This window comes from Gossypium raimondii, chromosome 6, assembly GCF_025698545.1.
Source record: "Gossypium raimondii isolate GPD5lz chromosome 6, ASM2569854v1, whole genome shotgun sequence".
Lineage (NCBI taxonomy): Eukaryota > Viridiplantae > Streptophyta > Magnoliopsida > Malvales > Malvaceae > Gossypium > Gossypium raimondii.
Window position 1 is genome coordinate 8,614,143 of NC_068570.1, and position 13,549 is coordinate 8,627,691.

Sequence of the window (13,549 nt, forward strand, 5' to 3'; positions counted from 1 at the left end):
GGGGGTGGTGGAAGGAAGGAGAGAAAGAAAGAAAGAAATGAGAGGAAAGAAAGAAAGAAAGAAAGGGGAGGAAAGAAAGAAAAGGAAAGGAGAAGAGAAAAAAGGAAAGAAAGAAGAAGAAAAAAGAAAGAAGGAAGGAAAGAAAGGGAAAGGAGAAGAGAAAAAAGAAGAAGAAGAAGAAGAGGGAAGAAAGGAAAAAAGGAAAAAAAAGGTAATTTTATTAATAAATTTGAATTTTTTGTAATATTTATGTGCTTAAAATTTATGTAATGTAATTATAGTTATTTTATTATTTTATTTAGCATATATATTTTATTAAATATATTTAGAATGAAAAAATAAGTTAAAGTACATTATATGTTGATTAGGAATTTTTTATGAAATTTAGTTATGAATTTGAAAATAAAATTTTAGGAAAATAGCATTAAAAGAAAATGACAAAGAAGTATGTTTTAGAAAACACAAAATACGAAAAGAAAAACGAGAATTGTATATTTATTGAAAATAAATAAATGCGAAAAATGTACATGAAATAAATGTAAAACATAATAAATTGAAAATAATGTAAAATTATAAAATAAAAATTACGTTTTTTAAAATAATAGTATGTGGATTAAAAAATACGAATAAATGGTCAAGAAAGACTGTACTAGTAAATGTTATTAAAAATTCAGAAATAATTTATAGAATTAACTGGAAAAAAATGTAGTGAAATAATATAAAATAATAAAATACAAAAGAATATAGTTTTATTGAAAGTAATAAAATCGAAAAAATAATAATACGACCAAAGGGGGGGATGTGGTTTATTTCGGGTTATTTACCAAAATATTACAAAAAATACAAAAATATTATAAAGTTTTATTTTATTTACCAAAAGAATAGAGGAAAAAATGGTTATGGAGGGAATAAAAGGCGGTACCAATATGTGGGTAATTACTTTTAATCCCTCATTATTTATTAATAAATTTCAAATATTATGCATTGAAATAATGTAAAATTATAAAAGACTAAGTTAATGATATTTTTAAAGTAATAAAATGCGGAGAAAAAAATACGAACATATGGCGTAAGTAAGAGTGTATTACTCACTTTTTAAAATTCGAAACAATTAATACAAAATATTTCAAAGAAAATGTCTGAAATAATTTAAAACAATAAAATAGGAGAATAATATATTTTTATTTAAAGTAATAAAGATTGAGAAAATTATACGAACAAATGGCAGGGGTAAGGGTTAAGTTTTTACAACAAATTAATTTAAATAACAAACTCGATTAATAAATTTCAAACATTATGCAGTGAAAGAATGTAAAAATATAAAATTAGGAATTATGATATTTTTAAAGGAATAAAATGCGCAGAAAAAAATACGAATAAATGGCCGAAATACGATTTTTTTACTAACTTTTTTTTCAACTTGCAGGCATTGCAATGGCTGAATTGATTCGAAGCGATATTAGACACATATCTAATGCGGCTAATAACGATGTATTATTTATTATTTTTTATTAAGAGTTCTATTTATTTAAATAGGATATACGCAGTATATAGAAATAAATTATGCAATCGTAATATTTTTTTCTGTTACTTAACACTATCAGGACTCGTATCGAGTATTAAGGGGTCGCGTGAGTGTTTTAAAGATAGCTCCAGATGCACGATTTATGCCGTACCTGGAGCTAGCCGGATTTGGGTCAGTCGCATTGATCCGGTCCTCCGACTTGCGATTTGATCTATTATCCGCGCTAGTGGAGCGGTGGCGTCCGGAGACCCATACTTTCCATTTTCCGTGAGGGGAGTGCACGGTGACGTTAGAGGACGTTAAAGGCGGCTTGATTCCGGCTGACGGAATCCGTTACGGACTATATTCATTAACCGATCCTTGCGGTTTGCTATCAACTCCTAGGAGAGTCACCAAAGGACGGTGATAAATATTTTTCCACAATAAAATTTACATGGCTAAGAGCCAAAATTTGTCGACTATCAGCGACCGCCAGTGAAGGTGAGTTGATGTGCACTGCTCGAGCGTACATCATGCATTTGATAGGGGCACTACTCATGCCCGATGCAAACGGCGACAGTGTGCATTTGTCGACTTGCCTCGCTGTCGATTTGTCCACGCCTAGGTCGCATTGGGGTTCATCGTTCTAGCAATGTCTGTACAAGGAGCTTTGTCGGGCATGCACCAAGAATGTAAAGACATCGGCGGTTGCCTCATATTGTCGCGATCATGGGCACTTTATCGGATGCCGCTTTTTGGCACGCGTTAGTCACCAACCCTATCTATATCCACTGCCACTCAGGTGAGAAAATAAAAATTGTCATTATTTGTAGTCATAATATATTGAGTAATGTTACCAACCCTAAACCATATACTTTTTTTGGTAGGTGGACGACCCGTCCCGGCATCGGGAAGTCGTGTGATGTCTCGATATACCGCATGAGGATTGAACAGCATGCCCGGGAAGGGGTAAGTTTCTATTGTAATATTCATGACATACATGGTATTTCTACATGTTTCTCACATGTTATCCGTCTAACTCGTTACAATGTTATTACTCATGCAGTTTATATGGATGCCGTACCGGAGGCCAGAAATTGCAAATGTTGTACCCCCGTCCGCACTCGTTGATTCCCACACATGGTGCACAAACACACCAATAATAAATTTCAACGTCGTCGAGTGGTATAACGGCGATCGGGTGCTTCAGTTAGCTATCGCATCCAACATATCCGGATCCGCCGTGCGGTTGGGGATGATCACGGCTTGACAAAGAGAGGAAGAGTTCAATTGATGGGAATATATCACCGAAATACGCCGACCGTGGTACGATCGATTGCGCCGAATTCCTCAGATGGTTATGGCTACCGACCTGCAGCCATCCGCACAGTATATAGAATGGTACCATAGTCGCGGGAAGCCGTATTTACTTGGAGCGCAATCGACGATAATCCCCCCGTACGTTCAGCAAGTTAGGGGATCGGAAGCAGACAGCTCGATGGATCCGGATCCGACGGCATATTGTCCTTCACAACCGACAGAGCCCGAACAGTCAGGTTCAAGTGAGGAATCACTTGGCTATCGTCCGGATCAGTTTGGCGGTGAATATTATCCGAGCTATGCAGAGGGCGAATATGCGTTCGATTTTGAACTGTTTGGATCCCCCCGGCCGCAGTACGGCATGCCCGGCCAACATGACACGTATCCGCCCCGATCCCGATGACTGTCCAACATGAAAGTTTCGGTTAGGGCATTTATTCCGGCTATGACCAGTTAGCCTACATATTCCACAGTGCTTTCCGTCAGATTTCTCCCTAATGTCCATCTCATTACGGATTCTGCTTGACTGCGGACGACCCCTTGGATTCCTCCGTAGCCCTGTGTCTGGGAGAAGCTCGAAAGTCATCGGCGGCACCTCCCACGTAGATAGGTCCGGCAGGACGGGGAACTCATTCTCCCAGACACGCAATGTGCGCTTCAGCGTGTACACATCATCGACATATTGTTCCGCATCAACATTGACTTTAGCACACGCCGTCACGACATGCGCACAGGGGTAATGAAGTGTTTCGAACTTCCTGCACTCGCGACCGCCCTCATTCGGAGATCAACTCCGTAGGACCTAGGTCGACGACCGATGATCTCGGTAACTCGAAACGTTTCCAGTCGGCGTGAATATATTTCCATGTTCATTGACCTCGCCAACCGACGGTTTACGACCATTGTATCCCTCACATGTTTGACAAACACATGTCCCGCCTGAATCTGGTCGACTTGCTGCCGACCCATTCTTGGCATCAAAGTGGCCAGCCTGTAGAAAGTAGCAGAAAATACCGATGCTATCGGAAGATGACGTGTTTTCAACAAGACTGCGTTGATCCCCTCGACTAAGTTTGTGGTCATGTGGCCATAACGAAAGCCCTCGTCAGCACTTTGAGCCCACTGCCATGGCTCAATTGTGCGCAACCATTGTCGGAAAGATGTGTTTGTCTGCCCCTCCATATCACTCTCAAGTCGGGTCATTCTTTGCCGAAAAATATGTGGCTCTAACTCAGACGCGCGACACGATTAACGAAAAATAAGTTAAAGTAAGTCGATAACATCAAACATTACAGCTTATATTGAAAAGATAAGGTTATCATTTACCCATTGCCACGACTTGTCTCTTCCAGTCTGCATTCTTATAATCTTTATGGAAGTTTGATGCAATGTGACGAATGCAGTAAACGGATCTCCACGGCACACCGGAACGCCTAATAGCTGCAATTAAACCCTTCCCTCTATCGGAGATGATGCAAATGTTATCGTTCGTAATAACATACCTCCGCAGATTTGTGAAGAAGAATTCCCAAGACTCCATGTTCTCTTTATCTACAATAGCAAATGCTATCGGGAGCACGTTTCTGTTACCGTCTTGAGCCACTGCAAGAAGCAATATCTGTGTATATTTTCCATACAGCCAGGTCCCATCCACCTGCACAAGTGGCTTGCAGTGGGGGAATGCCCGCACACATGGTTCGAACGTCCAGAACATCCGATGGAAAATCCTTTTTGCCTATCAGAATCGCCATCCGCCCGTAAGATGGAATTGTTCGCAACTCAATCACGCCCCCCGACGCATACTCCGCATAGCAGCTATCCAACCTTGAAGTTCGTTATATGACGAATCGTAATCCCCATACAGTTACTCCATCGCCATCTGTTTAGCTACCCATGCCTTCCGATACGAGACCCGATACTGGAATCGTGCTTGCATTTTCGCAATGAGTACCGAAACTCTAATGGTCGGCATATCCTTCACCATTGGCATGATACAAGTACAAATGGTTTTCGAATCAAGTTTTCCATGATCTTCTATCATACGTGTTGATGTGCATGTATGAGGACCAACAAATTTTCGTATCTCCCACATCTGAGAACTTCTAATGAATGCAACAGATTCGCCATTTGCGACCTTCCACGCCTTCCAACACTCCCCAACATATATTGTCGGAGTAGACACGAAGACTTTATAATCCACCGATATCTTTATGCTGTACCGTTTAATGGTATATACGCACTTTTCTTTACAGCTGAATATTTGACCTATGAATAACTCATCATCAGAAGATGTCACGGCCAGCCCGTGAGAATGAACTATTTCAAGGTACTCCGGAAACTCAGATATATACGCTGCGTCGGGGTCTATGAGCGACATGTGTGGCCCAGGATTATTGTGGATCAGAATATCTGCTCCCCGACCGAAGAAGCGTTAATGCCTTCATCATTGTTGACATCTTCAGCGTCAATATCATCAGGTACATCGTCCACATCGGGATCAGCGTCACTATCGACCTCTTCATCCCAATAATCGCCACCACCTTCTTCGCCGGCATCTTCTTCTTCACCACCAACCATGTCAACATCGGGTGTAATATTCAGGTCGATACCAATCCCACCCATAGTTGATTCACTATCAACGTATGATATTGGAGCCACCATCCGCGGTTCTTCACCCGCCTTCTTCATCGATGCATTTTGCTCCATACCGACTAACTCAAAGAAATAAGTGAATCGGTGCATTCTTCTCATCCCATTCCCACAGAGAGATCGATCATTGTCTCCACGTCTTCGTCGTTCTACAAGTTCCATTTCATTAATTTGACCGGATTTGTCGAAATTGGAAACTTGTAGAAAATTTTTGATATCCTTCTCCCACAACGTCTATGGATTTTTGTATTAATCCTTGCCTTCATTTCATCGAACAATACATTTCTATTAAATCTCATTGCTATTTGTTGCCGACATTCAAATACGCATCCAACACTTGTTGTCAATATGACTCCATCGAAATAAACGCATACAAGAAACTTAGCATCCATCTTCAATATTTAATCAGTAAAAAAAACAAAATCTCATAAAATATCTCGAACAGTAATCGAATTACTTAAAAAATTTATACTCAAAATAATAAATAAAATAATACACACTAAAATTATTAATTTTATACTACGAATAATATTATTAATTTTATACTCAAAATAATACACACTAAAATTATTAATTTTACTAAAAATAATAACTAACTATAATAATAATACTAGTTTTTACTAACTAGTTTATTTTCGTAAATAAAATAATAAGTAACCATAATAATAATACTAGTTTTCGCTAACAATAATATTACTAAGTCACATCTTAATACATTAATAACATCTTCATACTAACAACAACAACAACAACAACAACAACAACAACAACAACAACAACAACAACAACAACAACAACAACAACAACAACAATAATAATAATAATAATAATAATAATAATACTAACTAATACTTTTATTTTGAGTTCTATTAATCTTAATAACTAAACTAAAACAAAAATATTACAACATATACAAAATAATAACAACAATATAATCAATTATTTTTTAAAAAATACATCCTTTTCTCGCTCACTTTCTCTTTTCTCTTCTTCTCCGCACCAACTCTTTTTTTTGTTGATTTTTCTTTTCACTTGGTAGAGGTCGATTTATAATACGAGTGGTGCCGCTAATGGCATTGGCACCATTGGTGCCGCCAATGGTTTTGGCACCTTTGGTGCCGCCAATACCATTGGCGTGACCAGTGAGATGTCACTTCAGTCTGATTTTTTTTGTCAGGGTTTTTTTTTAATTTTGGTTTTTTTGATATATTTTGGTAAATAAAAAAGTTTATATATTTTGGTAAATAAAAAACTTGTAGTATTTTGGTAAATTTTATTTTTATAACATTTTGTAAAAGACCAAAAAATATCTTTCTTGTCATTTTTAAATAGTAAATGTTTAGGTAAGTTCTAGTATGACATTATTTGATTCTTTTTAATAATAAAAGATTAAATTAATCCATTTAATAATAAAAGTAATTAAATTCGGTTCTTATAAAAGAAGACTTCTCAATTACTTTCACCAAAATTTTTTAATGAAAATTAGAAGTTGTTGACTGTTAAAAATATTGGTGTTTAAAATATCTATAGTTATTTTAACTTTAAATATTATTTTAATTTAAAATAGTAAAAAGAAAAAAACTAAAAATCTTTATAATTATATGTTGTTTTATTTACTTTTCTTTATAAAATTTCACTAATTAAAATAATACCCAATTAATTACTAAACTTTGTCAACCTTTTATATTAATATAGACTAAATATAAGTATATAACTTGAATTAATATATTTAGTATATGGGCAGTTAACAAAATAGTCACTCTGATTTCAATTTAGTCACTCAACTTTCGAAAAATAATAAATTAATTATTTTAACTATTTTTCATTACAGACGTAACGAAAAAGTGACGTGACATCCTACTGGTCAGTAGGACTAATTGCTGTTAATTGGGATGGACAGTAAAATTTCATATTAAACTAAAAGGATCTTTTAGTTTACTGGCCCATTTTGAAATTTTACTAGTCACATCAACTAGTTAATTGGCCACGTCAGCGATCCCATTAAGCCTGTGAGGGAAAATGTTAATGAGTAACCGATTTGTCACTTTTCGGTAATGTTAGTGACTGATTTATTATTTTTCGAAAGGTGAGTGATTGTTTTGTCAGCTACATCAAAGTTGAATTTACCCATAAAAAAATTAAAAGAGATTATTCATAAAATTAATGAAGTGTCACATCATAGTTAATACTAGATATGATATGCTCAAGATGTGGGTGAAAATAGAATGATGTAACAAATATATTTATAAAAATTAATATAAAAATAAATGAGACTTTGGTTAAATTGGTAAAGATATTCAAAATTATAGCGTCCTAAGTTCAAATCTTATTATGTGTATATTCTTCTATTTTTAACGTAAAAGATGTAAAAAAACACTTTTAAAATAATATAATTTACTTTGTAAACAATGGTATTTTGTTATTATTCTTCAACTAAGTTGGTGTCACAGATTGATTCATGACACCATTTCAATCAAGATTTTAATATATACTAGATTATAACATTTTATATTATTTGTTTTACAGATTAAAATATAGATTTTTGTTAAATGAAGAGACTTTAAAGGTTCCCCTGAAACGCAAGAAAATGTGGAAGCAATTGGTATGTTGTGTGATTTGAGAGTGTACGGTTGTAAACCAACCCAAGTATACATAACCAGCAGTTTTAGTGGCTTAGGCTAATTGAAATGCAATAGAAGAGGATAAAGAGGCCCATGCCATTGCTGTGTTAGGTTCATTGCAATTTTATTCTAAATAGGGAAATTCTTTTAAATATCAAATTTTAATTGATTATTTTAAATCAAGGATGGTACTATTTTACTTGAATTCTGATTTCACGGATCAAAATTATTATTTTAATACATTTTAAAATTGTACTAAAATGGCAAACATTTTAGTGTAGCAGAGGTTGATTTCTTGTTTAGCCTGCTTCTCTGTAATAGAAGGAACCCAATAGTCTAAAGAAAACCATAGTAGATTTTGGTGTAATAGCCCATTTAAGTGACTCTGCTCAACCAAATGCAAACCCAACCATTCACTTTGTTTCAATTTATCAATTTGGGCTCATTTTATATTGCCGGGGTCGAATAAAAAAGAAACTTCTCTGAAATGTGTTTGCCGGGAGTCGAACCCGGGTCTATTGCTTGGAAGGCAATTATCCTAACCGTTGGACTACAAACGCTTTATTGCTGCCTTCCAAGAGCAAAATATGTATGATAAGTTATTTGAGTTGATTGAACGTAAAGATTGCGTTTGCTTTGGGCTGCAATTATTGGATTGAAATGCAAGAAAATGAGCAAGCAATTGGTTGTGAACCAACTCAAGTATCCATATCAAGCAGTTTTACTAGCTTAGGCTAATTTAAATGCAAGAGATGAGGGGGAAAGCAGGGCCATGTGATTGCTGTCTTAGGTGGATTAGAATTGGATGACATTTTGGGTGGTTCTATAAACTTCAGTTCTAAGGATGCATAGCTAGTTTGAATAGGACACTTGTCTTGACATAGAAATCGATCATCTCTAGTACTGTGCAATGTGTGATAAAGAAACATAAGATTTCAGTATGTTCATCTATCATGCAACATTAATTGCAGCTGCCAATTACAAAAGGATCTCATATTACGGAATACTCAATTGGTTGCTTAAGTGGATGCTGGACAAAGTGATAAAAGCCTTGGATTGTGATACTGTTTGAGAGAATATGCCACCAAATGTAACATTACTTTCTCATCGCTTATTTCTATATGTATTTAGCAATGCCAAAACTTATTACAACTACAAAAAAACTTATCCTTGCATCAAGTTCTATCCCAAAATGTCTTTCACAATACAAAATTTGTTTTTAATTATATAAATTACCAAATATAGTTATTTTATTAATGAATTAATTTAATCGTTTTAATAACTACAAATTTTGTTACAAAACATTTAATACAAGCCAAAACCATTACGTAACGACAAGTATTGGTTGAAAACCAATCAAACGTTATAATTTAAACATCAAATCCTTTAATTGTTTGTGCATTAAATTATGCAACTACTAAATATTATTACTTAAAATTTCTTTTAATAATCATAAAATATGGTTTTCAAATATTTTATATAACAATAATACAATGATTGTGTCCAAGTGTAATAATTTCATCATATTTGATGAATTAATAAAATGATAAAATTGATTATTTGTAGAAATATACAAATATCATTCAATGCCGATATGTCCTCAATTGTTACATGTATAAGAAAATATGATTAATTAATTACCTACGATAAACTAATAAGAAGTTGCATCACAAATATTATTTTGAATTTGGAAGACAATTTTCATAGTTCAAGGGGTTACAAGGAGCAAATAACTCATGCGAAAACTATTATATTGTCTAAAATCCCCACAAGGAGATAGTTTGTGTTGGCTACTGAAGTGAGCTAAGTAAATATATAGATGTGTTAGTCCAGCCTGAAAGCACATTAGACTCAACCAAAGATAAATTAATCTTAAATCCATATATAGATTAAATCTCTTAAGGCATTCATTATGTGCTTACTTTAATCTTGAGTAAGTGAATAAACTATATATGAATAACTTGTATACTTTAATGTATTAATAATCAATGCGCCTCAAGTAGAAAGAAAAAAATTGGAGCTAATTATGTTCCAAAAAGTAATCAAACGTGATGAATGAATAACATAAAAAGATCTAGAGTGCCTTGTGAGGATAACACATATGACAAATATATCATTAGATGGAGCTAATAATGATCAAAAACAACTTAACAATCATTAATTAGATGTATTTTGAGATTATAAGTAATATTAACTTCTTGTTATAAGAAAGATTGTTGAATCAATCTTTTACTTTTAATGTGATTTAATTACACCCAATCTATGATGCCGCTGAGGTTGGTGAGAAATAAACGAGTGATGGTTGTCTATTTAAAGGAAACTTGAAAGTTAAAAGTCATCTTGGCTGATCCAATCAACAACAAGATGGAGTTTTGGGATCTAAGTTGTTCGATTGGAGATGATTATGGTTGGAACTTGGAATGCCATACAAGTTAAATGGTTAGCCACTTCCATATTCTAAGACTAGCTTTTAATTTGCCCTTATGACTTATATTTTCCCTTTCCAGGACTACTTTCTACTGCAAATGTGGGCAAATGTAGGACTTAGAAGGCAAGAAACTTCTTGGCTTGAGCTTTAAGATAATCATTAAATATACATTATATCAGCTATTTTCACCTTTTGGGTGATGAGCAACGAGGACTCAGTATATTAAAGTGAAGACAGTTCGGCAGTATCTTTCTTAGCGCACTAAGAACACTCATATTGAATTGATTATCATTGGAGTGAGACTGAGACCAAGACCTGTCGACTTAACCACCTTAAAATACATAAAGTGTCATCATGAATAGAAGCAAAGTTTAGGTGAACTGTATTTAGGTCAACTGGATATTCATCATGGTAACATAAAGCTAGCCATGGCCTGTAAAATATTAGGTGAGATCTAGTGGAATAAATTACTCTCTATCGGTTAAAACTCCATTAATGGGACGACTTTGAGAACACAGGGCAGGGACCTCAAAATAATTTATGCAAGCTGCCAATGGCCGAAGGGGTTAAGGCTCCTTTCTTTCTAATGATTTTGTAGGTATCCAAATTCAATTTATTTTCTTGTGTACGGTTGTTGCTCTAAAATATCATTATTATCTTAATCATGTTGTTTTCCATTGATCCTTCAAACCTATTTAAAACTTAAAAACACTCATGAGTGATGACCCACATGACAGGGTCAGGGTATTAAAAAATTTTCCAGTTTGGCTTGAAATGAAATAAAGAAAGCAGCCTGGTTTAGGGTCAAAATTAGAAGACTAAACAGAGGTTAGGTCAAACGTTAAAACCAGATTAATATGCTTGTGGGTTACCAAAGAGTCTATTTTGAGTCGGTCCGACCATTTTCGGTGCACCCAATTCCAAAACTTGCTTCCCACAAAATCGCAAGTGCTTCTCCTCTTTAATTTAGGTATCCCGCACTACTTGGCATTTTCACTATTTTCGCCATGTCTTTTACGTTCATCAAAATATGTATATACTAATATGTAAAGTTTTAATTAAGTCGAGTTTTAATTTTTTTAAAAAGAAAATGCTATTTTGAAGGTATTTTTATTTTTTATATTTTTATATAAAAGTTAGAAAATATATATACATTATGAGATTTGAATCCAAAACATCATAAATTTTATTTTCTCAATTTTACCATCTCAACTAAAGACGATTTAGTATCTACTAAAAACTCTATCACATACGTGATACGTGTAGAAATCATGTATTTAGAATACAAATTTGTGTGCATAATAAAATTAAAATGTATAAAAATTAAATTAAATAAAAAATTAAATTAAAGTTTTGGTTAGATAGTAAATTTAATGTTTTAATATGCAATTAGGGTGAGTTCAAATCCCACAATATTCATTTTTTAAAAAAAAAACTAAAATACCATCAAATTGTATAAATAATTTTAAATATGAAAAGATATTTTTGTCATTTCCCTAATCAAGTTGATGCCCAGTTGACTCAATCAGGGTGTAGCATGTGTTCTATAAGGTGAAACTTGTCACACCCTTAACACATTTGTGGAGTACAAAAAACTCAAGAAGTTGTACATCAAATTACCCTTGTTCAAATTGGTACCTTTGTACTAGATCATATCAAAGGTCCTCATTAATCATCTCAAAAAAGTTCTTCCCAGCCTCATCTCTTGCTACCAAAATGTGCCTGTTCCTAGTTGCCTCATCTCAAATAATATTATCATGGCTAGTGAAATTCTTCACACTACCAAAAGGAACACAAATGGTAAAGGATTTCTTACGGCCTTTAAAATTGACACGAGTAAAGCACTTAATAGGAAATTAGAATTCCCTTAAAATTGTTCTTGAAGTTACGGGCTTCAACTAACAATTGATTAACTTATTCCACTAGTGTGTGTCCACAGTTTCTTACCAAATCCTTATCAATGATTCTTTCACTGAATGTTTTAATCTAGTCAGAGGACTACGATAGGGGGATCCTCTCTCCCCATTGCAGGATGGAAGCTCCAACCACCAATTGAAGACATTCATCATCTCCTCCACTCGATTTCCATCCAACAATAGGTCACATGCAATTGGCAATTCAGAAAAGAGATTAAACAATAAACAACTTGTTCTTTCAAAGTCTTTATTAGCTTCTCTTGACTCTAATCTTATTTCTTGCAAATGTATCACAAAAATGATACATGGTGTTAACTTTTTTCATGTTATCCAATTAATATTTGACACGCGGTGACGATGTTGTCATAATAATGTTATCATCTGAAAATTATAAAAAAAATTAAAAATAAAAACATACAATTAAAATTTAAAATAATACTTTTATAATGTTTCATAAAAATAAAAAATTCCATTTTATATATTTTCATATAATTTATAAAAATATATTTTATATAAAAATTATAAAAAATAAAACTTTGAATAAAAATCAAATTCATGAAATAATTCGTTCAGTGATGTAAAATTTTGTATAATTTTTACATTAAATTATAACTTTTGCAGAAAATATTTTTTAGAATATTTTATATTTTTATATTTTATTTTTCAGATGATAACATTACAATGATACCATTATTAACACGAATTAATTCATGCACAATTTTATGTAAAAATCAAATATAAATACTAATTTGAAAAATATATATATATAAACACAAAATAAATATCGAAATCAAATAGTATTTGGAGATGGCGAATAGGCAAGTGCAAGAGGTTGCGCGTGATGTGCACCATTGAATAAGATGGTATGTTACACGAGGCTGTATAAAACGTGACGGATGCATGCAAACATCTATATGAAGACATACACCAAAAGCCAAACATAGTGGAAAGCAAAATACCAATCACTTTCATTTTTCAAACCCAAACCAGCCAAACCCCGTATCCATTTTTCACCTTTTGCCCGCTGCAGGAGACTACGCTTTCCAATTTTTATTTAAATTTATTCCACTGTATTTTTAAATTTAAAATAAATATTTATTTATTCATTAAA

At 33.6% G+C, this 13,549-nt stretch overlaps 1 non-coding gene across 1 annotated transcript; it reads right to left on the bottom strand.

The window, feature by feature from the left end:
* Nucleotides 1–8,582: 8,582 nt before the first annotated feature.
* On the bottom strand, nucleotides 8,583–8,654 carry TRNAG-UCC (transfer RNA glycine (anticodon UCC)). Its single transcript has one exon. It is a non-coding gene; the product is annotated as a tRNA-Gly (tRNA).
* Between the last annotated feature and the right edge of the window lie 4,895 nt (nucleotides 8,655–13,549).